The sequence below is a fragment of the Varanus komodoensis genome, unplaced genomic scaffold (assembly GCF_004798865.1).
Source record: "Varanus komodoensis strain SLA01 unplaced genomic scaffold, ASM479886v1 scaffold5, whole genome shotgun sequence".
In the NCBI taxonomy this organism is placed as follows: Eukaryota; Metazoa; Chordata; class Lepidosauria; order Squamata; family Varanidae; genus Varanus; species Varanus komodoensis.
Window position 1 is genome coordinate 54,237,692 of NW_025336087.1, and position 20,160 is coordinate 54,257,851.

The following is a 20,160-nucleotide window of genomic DNA, read 5'->3' on the forward strand; positions in this document are numbered from 1 at the left end:
AACTGTACTTTATTTGTTCTAGCTGACATCTGGGGCAGAGCGGTGGGATGGGTCCACATCATTAGCATATGATAGAAGAAGGGGGAAAATGTATCCTCCTCATTCTACTCAGATGCCAGCACTGCGGCATGACAGCACCCATAGTTGTCTCTGTATAATAGACAGGGACAGATGGATCAGCAGCTTCTTACAACTGAGTCCAGTTAAGCATCTTTAGATAGAAAGAACGCTGAGATAGAAATATGGCTGATGAAAAGTAACTTGAAGAGCACCCGACAGGGACAAAATCTAGCTCAAAGCCTGGGCTGGATGGGAGGAAGGATGACATCCAGCCAGGAAGTTTTCTTCAAATATTCTTCTAATAAACAAAACAAGCTGTCCTCCTTCTCCTGTTCTCCTTCCTCTTTTAATGACTATACATTCGGATATATAACCCACATCAGTAACATGGCTCAACTGTTTTGTCCTTGATTTCTGATTCTGTTTTAGTTGCTTGGGCTGAATCTCATTTGGTGGGAAGTGGGGGGAAATGCCCCCCAGAAATTCTAGGAAATTCAGCATGATTAAATAAAGGATTAGGTAGCTACTGAGCCAAGGGGAATGTGCCTTAAATTAGAAAAGAAATGATCTACTTCTTGTTGTTGTTTACACAGCTTGCCCAAGGGTGTCCACATTTTCTTGATACTAACTAAAGCAAGTACTGACTCCGCATATGATGAGAGGCTGCTAGTCGCACATCCACTCACTCAACCATTCCAATTAGGGGAAGTATTAACTGGGCTCGGCACAGGAAAATGACCCAGGGCCTACAGATGAGGGTGATCTCTGCACCAGGCTCTTCTGTCTGCACTCGCAGAGAGTTATTTTTCCATACAGATGCAAAAACAGGCATTTTCCCTACCATGCTAATTCAGTGCAGTGATATATAAAATGAACAGAAAAGCTTCTCTTCATTCTGAAAAGGCCAATTAGGGAAAAAAGTCCATTCCCACTCATTACAGCAAACAGCTCTCAGAAAAGCATACCTAACATAGCTAAGGTCTCCCTGTATGGCAGAAGCAGAAACTCTTTTAAGTCTGAGAGCCACATTCCTTTTCAGTGAAGCTCCCAGGACTAGAATCCAGTGGTGGAGACAAAGCTGAAGGCAAAAGAGATAGGACAAAATATTTAAAATTACCTGCATATTATACCTGAAAACTCTTATTGTCAGAAACTTTAGGAGAGGTGTTTCAGAAGAGGCAGCTCAGCATTTTAGATGGGAGGAAAGGGAAGTGCACAAGTTGAGATACCAGCAAATGACTGGCTGTTAGTAGATATGGAGCACAACTAACTGGGAACCCCAGACCATGAATGCAGGAGGGGCAGATTTAGCCATGGGCCCCCAGTTTCCAACCCCTGCTAGATGGCTTACTTGGAATAACTGCTAACCTGGTACACATTTTTATTTGACTGGAGGAAGGGAAAATGAACAGACCTCACTAGTCAGGCTTCACCTGCAGTACTGTATCCCGTTATCGGCACCTAAGTTTTTAAAAAGCTGCAGAAAAGCTAAAAAGGGTACAGAGGAGGGCAACAAGGATGATTCAGGCGCCAAACTTCTGTGAGGAAAGATTGAGATAACTAGGCATGTACAGCCTCAAGAATAGAAGACCGAGTGGTGATATGATAGCACTCTACAAGTACTTCAAAGGTTGTTCAAAGAGGAAGGACAAGATCTCTTCTTGTCCATTCCAGAGTTCAGGACAGGGAATAATGGACTTAAGTTAAAAAAAACCAGATTTAGACTAGACACCAGGAAGAATTTCCTCACTGATGCCGAGGCATGTGGTGATGGAATATAAAAGGTTTAAATAAATAAATATATAAAATGGAACCTATTACTTGGGGAAGTTCTGGGCTTTCCCTTGCTAGAGACATTCAAAAAACATCTGGGTAGTCATCTGAATGGGTTGGTGTAACTTAGTGTCTTGCAACACCAGGGAGTATGGATCTGATGGCCTTCTGGCCCCTTCCAACTTTATTATTTTATGATTCTATGAGATGTGGTTTGTGGTTATTTCTAATGTGCATTCTTGTGATGCTTTCCACTGCAGTTCAGATATTATCCACATGAACATCTGTGAACAACCCTATGAAGGTGATCACAGTCTGCCTGGGCTAGAAGTCTGAAGTATATGACATGCAGTTCTATAAGAATTTGCAACATTTCCATCATGGAAAACCCCTTCCCTTATTTGGCTGGAAGCAGCATGAACAAGACTGATTTGTGTGTCAATTTATGGCCTGCTGTTTTACACATATATATTACTTAACAACCTGAAAGTCATCAATTACATAGCAGGAAAAATATATACACTGTTCTTTGTAGTGCAAAAATCATTTGTATTTGAAAGAAGAAAGGGATAGGGAAGGCAAGGGGAAAACAGAGCAGTTACAAGTTCATGGCCGCCATTGCAGATTGCTATCTACCGATAACAGTGGCAGTGTATTAATAATCTGTCGTGTAGAGCTGACATATTAGATACTGTATTCTACTCAGCTACACAATGCAATTTAATCCATTTTCTTACTTCCAGAATCTCAAACATTCTGGTTAAAGGTTTTGCAAGCTTAAAACTGTTTTCTAGTTCAATCTTAAATACAGTTTACTGCAGTATCACCTTATCAACAAGCCAAATCAAATCTTATCTTGATGGTATATCAGTGTGCCCACAGTACACCAAACAAGGAACAGCTCCTGGGTTAGATAACACATATTGATACTGAATGATAAATCAGCCAAAGAGAAACAAAACGGTCTTTCTACCCAAACTATTCTCTAGCACACCAAGGTAAGAGGGCAAAATTCTGATCCCTGTGAGAATGAGTAGGGTTTACTCTCAAGCTGCCTGTCTGAAAGTGGCTTCTCAGGGCAATTATATACCATCCTGCTACAGATTAACTGCAAGGATATGCACAGACCAGAACTTGTGCAGAGTTTAAACAAGGGCTACAACTTGATTAGTATTAAGGCTGCAATTTACATACTTTTTCAAACTATATGTAATTTTAATTGTGTAGTGTGCAGCTAATGACAATCACTCTCTCTTTGTAAACTGAAAAAGTCTTCAGGTTGGGATCATCCTGCACTGGGAGGAAGAAATAAACCTTTTCTATCTATCTCTTTTTAACCACCCATCATTGGAGATGTAATGTGTAATTTGACCTTTACCTGAGAATAAGGATGATTTTGTCTTCCTTAGTATAATTGGGCATGGTTCCATTTGGATCAGGACTAAGGACTGTTTTTTCCTGGGAACTACATTAACTGAGCTTTCCCCATCTCTCTTGGTATCTCTCTACCCTCCCCTCGAAGAGTGCAATGTAGCTAGATTCAGAGTGTCATGAGTTGAAGTGGTATTTCCATATCTAGGTGATGCCACTGGTACTGGAGTACTGGCACATTTTATTTATTTATTTATTAAAACATTTTTATGCCGCCCCATTCGCCGAAGCCTCGGGGCGGCTTACAACATAGATTGGCCAGGTTTGCTCCTTGCATCGAACAAAGACCTGGCTGTGTCAGTCATCCCTGAACCAATAAGCCACATGAAGAAGACTCCACTAGAGCCCATGGGCCTCCAACGCTAAAGGAAGTCTGAGGTTCAAGGAACACTGTTCTGAAGTAGCCTCTTTGGCACATTTATTCTTCTTGGGCTTTGCATGTACCATTTGTTAAAATGATCTATAAAAATTTTTCTATGCAGTGTGCAGAAAAAGAGTGGATCTTGAAACAACTTTGTAGGGCTGGAAAGTAGCCATTTCATACAAGAGCAGAAAATCCCAACATTCTTTATACAGAAAATTAATAGGAGTGAGGGAGGTGTCTATAAATATGAATTTGCTTGTCTTTAAGAAGGTGAAAATGCCTAAACATACCCTATGCTTCTGGACATCACTTCTCTTTCTATCTCTCCTCTTTCTTCTAGGTCTTTAGCAAAAGACCTTATCAAAGAACTTTCAAATACTGAAGCTTAACTGCTTCATCATGAGTTGTCAATATGTGCGTTTTACCACACACAAGCAATCCACCATGTCAGGCACAAACTATGTATGGTTAGATTCCCCTCTCCAAAAACCAAGCCAAGCCAGGCCAGGCCAAGCCAAACCCTCCTATATATATTTAGACAAAAAAGAGTTCTACAACTCCCATTCTGGCCAATGAATGTTGGGGGTTCTAAGACTTGTTCTGTCTAAACATGCAAAAGGCTTCACCTTTATTTATTAAACCATTATTAATCCTCTTCCTTAAGATGAATTTTCTGTCTTTAGTTAGGCTAGTTGAGAACAAGACACATAACGCATTTTGCAGAGCAGTGAATTCTGCAATGCTTACAATTGAATTTCTTAGGGCACGGTACTGCAGAGCTCTCTCTCTCTCTCTCTCTCTCTCTCTCTCTCTCTCTCTCTCTCTCTCTAGCAGCTGAATAACCAAGTTAGAAGTAGACAGGTAACATTCTGCCTGCCTGTATAGATTCATGCAAACCTCAAATGAATAGAAAGTCTTCTTGAAATGGGAACTAGCTGCCTTCTAGAGCATACAAATGGTGTCTTATTATCCTTGAGTGTTGTTATAGAGGTCTTCACATCATGAATGCCACTGCATTTTGCTGGCTTTCCCCGCTGTGCTATCTGGCACTCAATCTGTGAAAAGGGTTAGACACAAGGAGGCTCTAGGCCTGGTATGGAAGACTTACTTTCTGAGTAAGTAGCACCAGATTGCTGGTAGGCTCTTGTGACTCACCAATTTATATATACAGATTAATGATTACATTGCCTTTATGTCTCACCCTTTTTATCTCGCAAGAACCCCAAAGTAGCATACATTGTTCTCCTCCACTCCATTTGTATCCTCCTAAAAACAACCCTGTGAGAGTGTGTGAGCAAAGCTGAGAGTGACTAACCCAAAGTAACTCAAGTGAACTTCACCGCCAAATGTGGCCTACAACCCAGATCTCCGAGGTTTCCGTTCCAGCATTGTAACCATCACTCTACACTGGCTGGATGCAAGTATAGAATTGTAAGCTGAATAAAAACACTATCATGCTGAAAACTATGACATGTGGTGTGCCTGACTGTTTAGTTTGGCATCATATCCCAACTGTTAATGGACCACATTTTGAAACCTGATTTGGACAGGATGCCCCTCCAAACAGAGGATAATCATATGTAAAAGATGGCCCATGGCCACCTAATTACAAGTTCATTCATTAATTCTGTGCATTGAAGGCTCAAAAGCACTTTGTTTTTAGTCAGCAAATGCAGAAAACAAAACTTAAGGATGCACATGCAAGCAACACTGAAGCTCAAGTTTCCATAGTCTACCTCAAAGTTCATTCTGTCTCTTGTCTATACGTGATTTCTTTTTACAAGTAAATTTGTGCATATTTCCTGGAATGAATGCAAACATTGTGCACATCTTTGAAATGTATGCATTATTCTCCCACTGATTAAAGTGTGTGCACATTTTGCAAAGATAAACATTTGTCATGCACATTTTTCAAAGATACATATACTGTCAAACAAAAGTTTTAGTCTGTAAATCACATAGCAGGCTTCAAAATGTACAGACTTCAACCACAGATAGCATTCAAATCTGTATTCAGTCTAGGAAGTGCATATTGGATAAATCCTGATCAAAAACAAACTGAAACCAATTTCCTATACAACTCTATCAAGATGAGGAATAAGCCCATTACTAAAAAGAGTTTCTTAGGCTACATCCTGGTATGACTTCTGGTTCAGGTTAAGGCTTCTTCCTATCATAATTTTATCAGGTGTTTTGCCAGAAGAATTGCCTCTCAAGGGGAGTTTAGACCAGGTCTGAATCTGCACACAATCTTTGAAGCAATGGCTCTTTATTATGTGACTAGTTTCAGAACATTTCCTGAAATGAGAGTGGAAAAGCCTCCTTCAGCCAAGTAACTTTCACATGAATGCCCCCACTGACCTTGTTGAATGTTATCTACTGGAGGCAGGGGGCAGCAAAGACCCCCCCCCTTCCAATTCACTGATAGGTAGGTTTTGGATTAATCATTCAGAAGAACATACTCACTGTGGTACACATTCATGTTTCTAGCAACCATAACATTACATCCAAACACAACTATGGTGAAAAGGTAGACACTTCACCATTTTGTCCTGTTTTTTGCATTGGGAATTCAGACTGGCTACTATTCTGTCTGAACCTCTGGTATCAATTACAAGACTATGACATTAATAAGGCCTAGTATCCTTCCCATCAAGGATAAAATGTCCTCATTTGGCAGTACTTATCAGAAGATAGGACAGCACATCTAGAGAAGCTGAGATCACAGGAACTATTTTCTGTGATTCCTAAAAATCCTGGATCAAGTCCTGCCCACTGTGCCTTGTCTACACAAGTAGCAATAAAGGTGGTAATTGCAAAGATGCATAGTGGGTACAAGGACAAAATAGGTCCTGCCAGAATGATATCCTCCAAGTTGATCCCTTCAAAACACTAATTTAAGATGGAGGGACCTATTTGTTGCTACCACTGACTCGTATTAATAAATATAGAACTGTGCAGACCTCTGCTCCATTGAAATGCAATACAAACCCCATCTGGATGTTCAGTCAGCTAAACAAAGACACTGTGCTGAGATGCATGCATCACTTGGATCCTATTCACTCATGACCATGCATCCATGAAGCAAGATGCTCACAGAAAGACTGTGACATGTAGAAGCCTCCAGTCTGTAGACATTTGCACCATGTGCATGGAGCCTGCAGGAAGGATCATGTGCAGTCTGTGGCATTGGGTGTGGAGCAGCATTGCACACTTCTACACGCTTGTTCATATAGCCAGTCACCCAAATACCTGAACAGGGCTAAGGTATATGCTTTGTCAGCCCCTAACCCTCAGCTTATATAGGGGTTTAGTGTGCTATGCCAGGTTCGAAATGCATGTGCAGATGCTATAGCTACAGATACAGATATAGACTAAACATGAAAATGCGATATAGCATATGCTCATCTTCTGGGCTTCCTTATTTCAGTGAAAAAACTATCACAGTACAGCAATATTTTTTTATGCAGATATACTAAAGAGAAGTGCTCATGTCAATTATACAGCTATTAAAGACTGATAAACATATAAACATAGATTCAGAATGAGTCAAAAGGTACCTCATGGGCCATCTAGTCTGACCTAGCTCCAGCCAGCTCCGCTCATGATATGCCTACCATGTGCATAAAAAAGTAGCATGATTTCCATAAAGTTATTGGCACAGGGCAACATCATTGCCAATAAAGTCTTATTGGTTTTTCCATAGGGATTAATGGAATACCATGTCTATTTTACTCTAAAAGGTCTTTAAAGGGATTTGTAGTATAACAGTATTGCACCATTGACTTGAGTGAAATCCCATGATAAATTTGCTACTTGGTGCAGTCTGTCTTGGTGTAGATCACTGTTCTGGGCATGCAGCAACACAACAGCTACATTAACCTCATTCTCTTATTGGAACATGTACTATTCCGGGCTCCACACCTACAAGTGATGCCCACTGGAAATAGGAGTAGGTGCCATAAGCAGTAAGGTCTTTTCTTATCAGTTGTGAAGCTGCTCATATGCACCCCTCACCCTTGATGCATATGGGCAGGAGGAAGGGGAGAAATCTGACCCAGCACGTACGTAGCTCTTTTTCATATTCCTTATGCACCCGAACATAGAAACATCATGTTCTCTCCTGTGCAAACATTCTTATGGCCTTGAGGACCAATGCTACAGCCACGACCACAGAAAAGTAAGACAGTCTTTGCATATGTAAACAGAAAAGTTTCAGCTCAGCTGCCTTTTAAATCATTTATGTTTCAGATATTTAATAGCAACATCAGAATTTGGATGAAAACTAATTTTACCTTTAGCTTTTAATTTACATTTTCTATTCCACGTCTTTCATGAATGTGAGTCACTCCAGGCTTATGATAAGCAGATATTGACACAGGCTTTGAATATAAAGTAATTGCTTAGTAGAATTTCCCTCCTTTTCCCTAGAACTTGACAACAACTAACAATGATTTTACTTGGAAGTATTGCTGTGAGATGTTCTGGAAGGTCAAATGCACATCAGAAATCAGTTTGAGAACAATTGTTAATAATTTCTTGGCAACCATTGTCCTTATTTTTGTATGTGGAAAAATGCATGATGAGCGTTATTTGAAGTGTATCAGTTGGAAAAAAAATGCTAAGTGTCACCAAAGGAGCATCCAAGTGGTCAATGATCCAAAAAGTAACAGCACTGCCAAATTTTGGAACTGAGGGATGCAGCATTATCTCCAAGTCTGAAAATAGGCTTTTACTAAATCAAACAAAAAGCCATTTGAATCTTGTTTGAATGCAAAGTTCTTCAGATCAGGCATTTCCCACTTCTTTCACAAGAACATAATGTCTCAGCTGTTTAGAAAAGCTTCTGGGACACGGAGCTGCCATTGCTGCTCCTGGAAGGTGATTTGGGGAAATGCAAGTGTGGTACAAAGGAGAATACAGAATAGAATGATGATAGTCGAAGTCTGACAAGGCAGGATTTGGGACTACACTTCCAAGATTGCAAGGAACTTCGAGAAAGAGTCCTTGCCTTTTCCAAGGATTTCCTGGAAAAGCTGAACAAGACCAACATGATTATACAGATGGACAGATTCCTATCTCAGCTCAGAAACATAGTGTTGATGGAAATCTACACTGACTCTTGTGAAATTACCAATATAGGCAACTTTTTAAAAAAGTCCACAGGATTAATTAGCCTATGATATTTTTTTCCAGTTGCCTGTGTATGTGTACTGTCATAACCTGTTGCCTGTGTATGTGTACTGTGTATGTGTACTGCCTTGAAAAGAGAAAAACAAAACTATATTTACAGAAGAAAAGAAATGGCACAAGTATCAGGTGACCACTAATGTTGCAGCCAATGGGTATCACTTGCCAGCAGAGGTGATACATCCCACTTCATTCTGCACCCCCCCCCATATCTAAATTCTGCTCTGGAGGACTGGAAGATCTTCCAGGACAGGTTCATGAGGAGATACACAGAGCCTATAGAGAGAGGGCAGAAGGGGAAATTTCTGATGTGTGAGCAGAAGTCCACTCATACAACATTGCATTTAACCCCAGGATATTTGCTATTTTCAAGCTGTAGATAAGGTTTTAGACATGATTTGTGGACTGGATGATAGGATGTATTTTCAAGCTTTGATAATGGTATTTCACTAATCCCCTTAGTTAAGAAGTTTACCAGCATCCCTTGCTATTCTGGATCATAAAGGAATTTCCATGGTCTAGTAATCGAAGTCTGTACTGAATTGGAACTGTTGGAAAAGTTGGAACAATGAAGTGGTTTCCAAATCATACATATTGCTATTAAGTTTATGTCACACAAATCTGTAAGACGTTCCTTTGTTGTAACTAATAATTTCCTTGTTCAAGAATTGCCTATTTGTGGCTTTGCTCCATTGTAGCACATAAATGTTTGGGTGCCAGAAGAACCACCCAACTTTATGCATACTTTGTACCTGATCATGAGGTGGGAAGCAATGTGAATAAGAACTAGATAAGAAGAACTCACACAACTGGGCCTGCCAAAATGCTTTCCCCAGCCTGAACATATTTCTTTGAAAGGTAAACAAGAAGCTGATATAAAATATACCTGCATTGATTTGTAATGTGTAAAGGAATTGTATATTAATGTATGTCCTGATCACAAGCTTCTGATATAAAATATAAAGCTGTCTGAGGTATAGCTTCTGATGACTGAAGCTTACTGCATAAAGATCTGAAAGTACATTGGTAAACACTGAACTGCAAAGTTTTCTCCCAATGATCTCTGATTTCAGCTACAACGTTCCTACATTTTATTAGTATTGTAGTACACCTGGAAAAGTAGATGCATAATATTTCATACAATGGAGAGTGGAGCAGCAAGAGTATCAAAGGTAGTCTTTTCAGGATAATTTTACCTGTCATGCTTAAAGGTTATGTTAAACCATTTGACTGAACAGGCTTCATGCTGCTTTTATTCCTTTCTTCTTCTTATGCATTTTGTAAAAGTCATTATCTAGGAAGGGAAAAAACAGAGATCAAACCACCCTTTTCAAGTGTGTCCATCCATCATGGATTCCCTTGACCATATATTATGGCTAAACCTGCAGGGAAGAAAAGGAGGAAACCAGGTTGGGTCTCACATTACAGGTCTTCAGGCCAGCATCACCTAAAGTTACATAAGATTCAGGCCCAAGAATTTAGGTGTTATCCTAACCATCATATAGAATCTCAAAACACCAATAAACTCTCAGCTCCAATATTTCTCTCCACAGCTCCACTACATTTAAATATAAATTAAAGATACCACATTTGATGTTCTTGTGCCTAGCTATTGCAATGAATCTTCTGGGAATTCTAGGCTATTTTTTCTTTTCTCCAGCTTCTATTTGTAACCTTCCTTTTTATTGTTTTATAGATTAAACACACATGAGATTCCTTCCTTCTGCCATAATAAACATACTTACCTAAGCACAAAAGTTTTCATTCAATAAAACCTCTGATGAGACAGAAGACCTTGTAATCTCATATAGAGCAGATACCTCTTGAGACACCAGACTATGACATGTGGGACACATAACCTACAATAATGGCGGTTATAACTTTGCAAATGTTTAGTGTGTCAGTTGGGTTCTTTTGGGCTGATAGACATACTGAGTAGGGATTCAAGAACAGATAGAAGAGCATACTAAAGCTGCAGGGATGCATTTTTTGTGCCAGCTTCCATTTCTTCATGTCCTATTTGTGGCCTTTTAGAGATTGCAGAGTCTACATGTTAGAATTTTTAGTCTCTTTTTTTCTTAAATTAGGGCAAGGAAGCTCTTCTGAAATAAGATGCAGAATCTGGATCCAGAGCTCTTTGGGTTGTCAAGTCTATATTCTAGTTTACTGAAAGGATCCTAGGCTCACAAAATCCTACAGAATTCAATTCTGTAGTGAGTCTGCATAGGGTTCAGAACATAAGTACATACTTAAGTCTGGCTAAAGTCAGTGGGACTTCAGAATAGAAAGATATACTGATTTTGTAGTTAAATGAATTATTTTCAGATTGCGTTTTTGACTGTTTCTGTGTACATGTGAAAGAATGCTTCAGATGTTAAGTTCAAGCTGATTCAACTATATGACCAGAAAGGTGAGACAATATTAGGATATTCGCTATTGATACTTGGTTCACATGTCTCTTCAAGTGGATAAAGACTTCTACTTTTCAATATAAAAAGGAACTTATGAAAAATGTTTAACATCATGTACATCAAGTCATGTCTATTATAGGGGGTAAAGCTTCATTGCAGTTTATCCATCAGATATTTCCACATATTTTATAGCATTATTTCTGTTTTTCTACTACTGCTTTAATTGGGATAAATAAACCTTATTTTTATATGAGGTGAAAGAGGCTTATGTCAGAAAAAATGGAATGTAATAAAGTATAGCATCACACAGGACCACAGGAGACATTTCGAAGAAGGCTGTTTTATTCTTCCTCCCACCTCCTTTTTTTTTTTTAAAAAAAAAGTCTGCTGCCCACACCACTCCATGGCAGACACTGGGTTCATCTCCACACCAGTTCTTTCAATTCTTTGGAGTCATTCTATCTGAACAGCATTATTATGCACTGTGAAATGTCAGGGAACAAGAGAGGGTCAGCCTTTTATCTTCAATGCACTTGCTTGGAGTGACACCCAAAAAGTGCAAGGTCTTGTTTCACTACCTAAAGCCTTGCTGTTGTGAGTGGGAAGTATCTTGAAACTGCAGCATATAAAAAGTGGTGAAATGATGAATTGCACAGCTTGTGATGGACTGGTAGAACCAAAGAGGTGACTACCCTATCAGTAATAAGGAGCTTATTCCGATGCTGTCTCCCACTCATCCAGCTTCCTTCCAAACCGTGTTTCTTGGTGTGGAAACAAAGAACAGATTGAAATGCAAAAGAACTGACATTTTTTTCCTCTCCTGTATATTTCCAGACTTTTCCCCATTATTATTTAGGCACCAATATAGTCATTTCATGTTAAATCACAAGTCAATGGTTAAGTGAAGGGTAAGAGTAGGTGTATAATACATACTGTCCTTCTGCAAATAATGATGCTGAATTGCTATAAAACTTAGTACAATGCTAACTCAATTGCTATTGGGAAAGTTTGGACAGCAGTTCTCTACTTTGCAATATATGGGGCAAAGTTGAAAAGCAAGAACTCAGTATTTATTTGTGGAAAACAGTGAATGGATCTTGGCCGAAATATCCAAATGACACGCACCATACAGTGCACAATAAACTACAGTACATGTTATATCAGCATATATCGGCTAGGTCCATTGGAGAGAAAGTTGGGTGTAGCAGGAGGCAAAACAGGGTGAGATTTGGTATTAGGCGTTTAGGAAAACTTCTGAAGGTTCTCAGGCCAGAAATCTTGGCTTAAATCACTGATGAAAAGAGCCGCAACGTTGCAGCATGCAAACAGAATTCTTAAGAAAGGGTTTAAGCAAAAAAGATTGATCGATCGATCGATCATTTATTTATTTATAACATATATATCCCATCCTTTCCGACAAATGGCTCAGGACAGCTTACAATGATTTGAAATAAAGTATAATATTACAATAATTAAAAGAGTAGATATTTTAAAACAACACTTCATAAAACTAAGGGAAATAAAGGAATGGAAGAAAAAGAAAAGAAAATGTGACTGTGGAAAAATGATCTTAAAACATCTAAAAACCTTAATTATTAAAATGATGGCTGAATAAAAAGGTCTTTACCTGGCACTGAAAAGAGTATAAAGTTGGCGCCAGGTGAACCTCTCTGGGGAGCGCATTCCATAGTCTGGATGCCACTGCAGAGAAGGCTCTCCTCCAGGAAGACACCCTCCATACCTCTTTCAAAGAGGGCTCCTGGAGCAAGGCCTCTCCTGCTGATCTTAAGGGGGTGAGGGCATATAGGGAAGGAGGCGATCCTTCAGGTATCCTGGTCCCAAGCGGTTTAGGGCTTTATAGGTTATAACCAGCACCTTAAATTGAGCCCACACTTCAAAGGGAAGCCGGTGAAGCCGATAGAGGACCAGTGTTATATGAGAATAATGGCCGGCTCCAGTCAGCAACCTGGCAGCTCTGTTTTGGACCAATTGAAGTATCAGGACCGTTTTCAAAGGCAGCCCCATGTAGAGCAGTTTACAGTAGTCCAACCAGGAAGTGACCAGAGCATGTTTCACTGTTGCTAGACAGTGCACATCCAGGTAAGGACGCAACTGTTGGATCAGCCGAAGCTGAAATAAAGTGCTCCTCCTAGTCGAGGAGCACACCTAAGCTGGAGACCCTGTCCTTTAGAGGAAGTGCAACCCCGTCCAGGACAGGACCAAAATCACTTACCTGAAAACCCGAACCACCCACCAAAAGGACCTCTTTCTTATCTGGGATTATGGATTATGTCCTGCTGAATTTGGTAAGACTTGTTTCTAAGTAGCTATTTCCAGGAAGAAACCCAAATAACAGAGTTGCATCAATACATGATTATTATGATTCTGAGGCATATAACACAAATAGCTTCCATAATAAACCTATTAATGTATAGTTGCTTTCTTTTTCCCTTTTCAGCAATGATTTTAAATGCAACTAGTTATTCTTAAATTTTATGAATAATAAAATACAAATTGCAAGTGCAAAGTTTGGAAGATTTATTGCTAAACTTTCTTTTTTTGGCCAATACTATGCCAACTATGCAGTACATTATTGTGTAACTCTGATTTGCTTGAGTAATAGTGCCTGTACGATTTTCCTCCACTTTTGCCAGGTTATACAAAGAACTCCTTGGTGCCCATTTGAATTTGAATTTACAGTACTGTCTTTTGCTTCATAGATTCATCATTTATGCTACGCTAGAAGAAGCTAATCTTTCTGACATTATCAAGCACTTCCATTTAAAGTTTATATAATTCAATTAGATTTGTTCCATTTAAACATCTTTTTTCCTTCCAAGGCTACATAAAATTAAAGTTTTGAAACCTTTTCATTTCAACCCTATCATATAATCTAGGGATTAACCTATGCAGTCACTCTATGTACCATTTTATTATGTAGAGAGAATTCTGAGCACTGAAATAATGAAACTGTAGAATGCAAAGCTCATCTGGGTTTTAAAAGCTGGATTCCCTTTTCAACACCTACTTTTGAAAGTGCATAGCACACTAGCAACCTATGGTATTAATTCAGTTTGGATTTATTAGCAGCTTCGGAAAACAAGAACATCTCATCTGGCTTTCATTTATTTTCCTAGGCAAGCAATGGCAAACTAAACCACATATACCTTGGGGCCTGGCTTCAGACTGTCACGCGGTTTCTATGCTTCTCCATGTTTTCCCCTAATGATGACTGGTATCAGCTGCAGCTGAAAATCAATCCCAGGATGCAATGTCCCTACCTTTATTGCCTGACTCTCCCTCACTGGCTCAACCTCCCCACCCCCCCCCGCCCCCCGCATGCCCTCAGCTAGTTGGTGGTGGCTTTTTTCCCCCTTTCCTCTGTGTCTTTTGGCTGCCCAGAAGATATAACCTCCTATTTGGCTGCCCAGAAGATGTAACTGTTGCACTACAGTAGCACTGCCATGCTCCGTGCCAGTGTGCAAGCACACCCAACCACAACATTCTGGAAAGTTTTCTTGTTTTTCAATAGGAAGTGCTTGATTTCTGCAGCTTCTTTCACAGGCACTTCTTTGATGCAACTGGAAAGTATAGTTTTAAAGCGCTACTGTTGCATTTTACAATAGATAGAGACCATGATGCATATCACATCTTCTGGAATACATTTCGTACTGCTATTTTCATACGATGTACAAAACCACAAAACAGAGTTGACAGGTTGGTTCTCAGGGGCTTAGGTTTCTGTTCTTCAGGGATTTCGTTGACTGCCCAAAATACACTGTGCATGACAGCTAATTTGTGTAATACAAATGATGCTACCTTATAAGCTTTATCTCAGTGGAATGCTAACTAGAGTATCCCTTTGTATAAACAAGCACTTGAGTCTATTACTCATAATCCTATGGCACACTCTTAAACAACGCTAAACATTCTGAACACGGTTTTAAGGTTGTCAAACTGTTAACTGTTAAACAACAGGAGACTACAATCCTATACTTGCAATCGTATGTTTGTTGTGAGAACCTTCTCTAAAATGAAGTTATACTTTCTCATAAACCCATACAGAATAATTCGCAAATCATTTTTCAAATCAAAGCATTCCAGGACCATCCTAGTAAGATTTCCCTGCAATTTATTTCACTTAAATAGACAACCATCTTCATTCCTTGCAGCTATAACATTAATGCGTAGTTGCTGAAGCTATGCTGACAAATGGCTGACAGGTGTTAAACCATGTTCATTTTCTACCTGTGGTATTTCCAATGCCTTTCGGTCATGGCATGGTTTTCCAAGAGACTTTTAATATTTTAATTGACATTCAGTTCAGCAGGACCAGTGCCATTGATATAAGCACTTAGGTTTCATTCATGTTGTACAACCTACTCTGAAACCGCACCAATCCCCAAACCACAGGACTACAAACTCAACCCAAAGTGCAACCTCAACCTCAACCAGGTCTTCACAAACAGAGTCTTAGCTCAACATACACATTTAGTCATATTGTACTTTAACTTATGGCTGGTGTATATTAGTACAATGTATAGACTGTGAGAAATATTACCAATACTTTCAAATGCAACCACTCAAAAGGTTTTGTTCAAACAGTTCAAGATATTTATCTTAAAACAAATACAAGGCAACAGTAGAATCATCTGCTCTCTCCCCTCAACTTTCCACCACACAAACAGAAGTTCAAATAGCAAAAGCATGCCTGTCCTCAGTTTCTGAGTCCAATGGAATTAATTTCAAAAAATTTTGACCTCACTGCAGCAAAAACCTAAGGGGAAAAAACCCATTAGTCTTACCCTGAGTGTGTAGATTTTGTTTCACTTCTAAATTCTCCACCCTGAGACCTGGGGGAAAAAAACAGAGAAAATATTCTTCAGTCACCCAGCACTGAAATGTCAAGGAAGTTTTGAAATAACAAAAGTGAATAAATGATAGCTCAGTTCCAGGGAGTAATAAAATGTTAGGCTCTTTATTTATTTCAAATGCTTACTTTCTATTTCATAATCACAGGAGTTGCGAGGCAACTAACTAATATAAAATATAAATGTGCAATAAAAGTAAAATAATAAGCATCACAATTATATATAGGTCTGCTGGTTCAAGCATTTGCTAGAAAAAAATACAACTGTTAACAGAGCTAAATGCGGACACACTCATTCCTTGGAGCATATGCTACTTCAGCCATTTCTTTAGGACAACCATGAGTTATTCCTCTTTTCACAAAAAGGCTTCTTTCTGAGGCTGGTCCAAACATGTCTGAGTTATTTTGATAGTATGCTGCTATGTTGGAGGAGGTTGAAGAAGTGCCCGTCAAGCTTTCTTCATATGCTTCTGCAGCATTTAACTTTTTCTGACTTAATAGTCCCTTGTCTGCAGGAAGCCTAATTAAGGTATTTAGTTTCCATGACAACTTTATCACCTGCTCCTATTAACACCTTTGGGATTGCCTCAGGTCATTGCAATCTTACAGGAGAGCTGGAGGAGAAATGGCAGATACTCAGTCACTTCCCAAGCCCTGCTCCCTCACACTGGCTGGGGCAGAAAGTGAGCACTGGAGTTGCCTTGCATTTGCCTCCAGGGCCTCCAGTGACTGAAAGAAAAAAAATATAACTCCACTGAAACCAATAGAGCAAATAGGCTTGGTTCCAGCCTGGTTAAAGTAAAGGTAAAGGTTTCCCCTTGATGTTACATCCAGTCATGCCTGACTCTAGGGGGCGGCGCTCATCTCCGTTTCCTAGCTGAGGGAGGCAGCGTTTGTCCGCAGGCAGCCTCCGTGGTCATGTGGCCAGCATGACTAAACACCGAGGTGCACGGAACGCTGTTACCTGTCCACCGAAGTGGTACCTTTTTATCTACTTGCATTTGCATGCTTTCGAACTGCAAGGTCGACAGGAGCTGGGATGGAGCAACGGGATCTCACCCCGTTGTGCAGATTCGAGCTGGTGACCTTTCGATCTACCAGCCCAGCAGTACAGCGGTTTAAACCACTGTGCCACCTGCAACCTGGTTAACTGGGCCCTAATTCTGGTATTGCATACAGAGGCTTTTGCTCCAGCTGATCCAAAGCCACCCTTTCCATGCTGATGGAAAGGAGAAGCTGGGCCCATAGGTGCACACATACAGAGGGGAACCACAGCATGGGACCACAGACGCACAGAGCCAGAGAAGGAGAAAATATAGACACGCTATCTCCCTCTCCTTTACATCTTTTCCCATTGAGCTTGCTATTTGCATTCGTCCTGTCTTTTCAAGCTTTATTTTTCCATTAGGATTTTCTGTCACACACAATGCAACTGTGGGAGAAGTAGGAAGATCCATTAGCGAGGCACAAGTGCAAAGGATACCATGGGAGCAGGAGAAAGGCCAGGGAGAGCTTTAGTACTACTGGCTGCTGTCCCCCTGGGGGATGAAGCCAGCAGAAGTATCACCCCATCTCAAAGCAAGCACTTACAGGGCTGCCTGGCTGCCTTTCCCACAAGTATGCTGTATGAAAGGCAATGAGATTTACTTTGGAATGAGGCTACTGACTATAAATGATTTATTTCTGATTTATCTATGCGTGTTTCATCTAGTTGCTTCTTGAGGCACAAGGACAAAGAAGCCAATCAGAAGGCATGAAAAGGCATTGCGGAAAGTAATTTTAAAGAATAAGGGGGGAACAGCATGGGTTTGCAAATCATAGGAACAGAGAGAAGCTGTGGGAGGCGGGCAGGAGAGCAACTGATGGGTCTCCAACTTGCTGCTGTTTCGCTGAAGTCCCAATAGGTTGCACTCTTCCCCACTGAAGCTACTCATCATGGCACCAGAACAGTACTGCAAGGATGCATATGCACGTAAGGTGTACCCTGCAGCATATTAAAAAGCCACAATATAGCACATGTGAAGATATTTGGGATATAATGTCAGAAATAGCATGTGGAGGACAGGGTGGGGTCAATGATGTACAGCACACCAGTGAGTCAGGTATTCAATGCTAGTCAAAAAGCTTGTTTCAGGGAAAGTATACCATGTAAAAGAAGCAACAGAACAGATTCTTTTCTCATTCCCCATTTCACCTCTATTTACTTTGAAGTGCCAAAGTTTTGCCTTTTGCACTTCCAACTGGAGGGAGTGGGTATGGAGGCAGAGGGAGCAGAAGCTTCATATCCTGTTGTACCCAAGGTACAACAGGATATGATCTCATGGAATACTCTATTTACATTGCATAAAGGTTGTTTCACACAAACATTTATCTGCATCTATAGTTATGCTCGGGCACTTGCCTGAACACATGAGGCCTTAAATTGCAAATTATGGTGGAGCTGAGTATGCTGAGCTGAGCTTTTTTTCTGCAATTCCCGTTTAATCTCTAAATTACAATATATCAGCATATTTTTCTTGGCTCTGTACCATTTAAAACCACAGTGGTCTTTGTTGTGCATTTGTTTTGCTATAGGAGCCTGTGGAAAACCTATGTTCTCCAGTCCAGATCAAGAGGAAGAAGGCAGTTGTCCCCCCAAATTGCACACAGAGCTGCTGTAAAATAAATATATAAATAAATAATCTGGTGGGAGATGACTCCCCCCCACCGCAGATCTGAGCCCCTGGCTCCTAATTCTCAAATAAGGCAAGATTTTTACAGAGTTCATTGACATTTTGAACAAGCATGTAGGGTTAGTTTTTTTTTTTAATGAAGTTACCATCTCTGTACCTCTAAAGTAAAATGTAGCTGATAAGGATGAATGCTTACTAACTAGATTATAGCATTTTCTGGTTAATTTCTAAGTGATCTTTCAACAACATGAAACCCACAATAGCAAAAGTCTTACTACAATTATAGCTTCCAGAATAAAACTGCTTTACTACATGATTTTGGTGTTGGCCAAAAGGCAAGCAGTTTTTGTTTCTTATTTTCCAATTTATCTTTGGCTCAATACCAGGATTGTTCTTGCAGCACCCAAGTTCTTTTCTTGCTTCTCAGCCTATAAATCCCCAGTCTTCATATGTAGTAGACTGAGATTCGAAGAAAGACCAAGTTTTGATGTAGAACTGAGAACTGCAACATTTCAGAATACGAGTGCTGCTGGGGGTAAGATCACAATTTTTCATGCTCTATTACATGGGTCCTCAAGCCATGCCCATTTAACTGGCCCACCCCAGAGGTTTTGCACTTGGCCACGCTCGGGCACATGACTCGCTCGGAGAAAACGATCTCCTCGCGAGCGAGCCAGTCCCTCGCAGTGCGTGTGCCCAGCGGCGGCTTGTTCACGGGGGAGATTGTTTTGGATTCACTCAGAGAAAACAATCTCCTCTTGAGCAAGCAGTTGCCTCGCCCTCCCTCCTCACCGCCCCCCCTGCTGCGCCCACAGCTGGCACTTTTCAATTGGGCCCTGTTGAAAAGTTTGAGGACCCCTGCTCTGTTAGGTAAAAAGATCCTAACAACTAGAAAATGCTTGCAACAATTTCTTTTTTGATTATAGATTGGAATTTTAAAACAGAGAAACAATGAAAAGGATCTCCCCTCTGGAGTCAGTCTTTTACCACTTTGGTTATCAACTTAGTTCTCTGAATGCATAGACCAGGCTTCACACTGTTAGTCATGCCATTGATTTCTGTTAATTTCTTTTCCTTAAATTCCTCTCTTTCTTCTATTTGGGAAAAATTAAAGGAGAAAGATGAAAGCTCAAGGGTGCACAGAATTATACAAAAGAGATAAAAAGATGCCACAGCCCTTCAAAGAATCATTTATGAGGAAGAACCTGCAATTAGGAACTGGCATGAAAGTTGCTTTGAAAGGATACCAATATAGCTAGCCAAACTGCAGAGACTTAACTGGTCTAAACCCTTACAAGAATCTGTCAACACGTATGGAAAACAAAACAGTGGGCAACAGCCTGGAAAGGTTCAATGTACATTCCAGCCCTTAAAAAAGAAAATGCAATA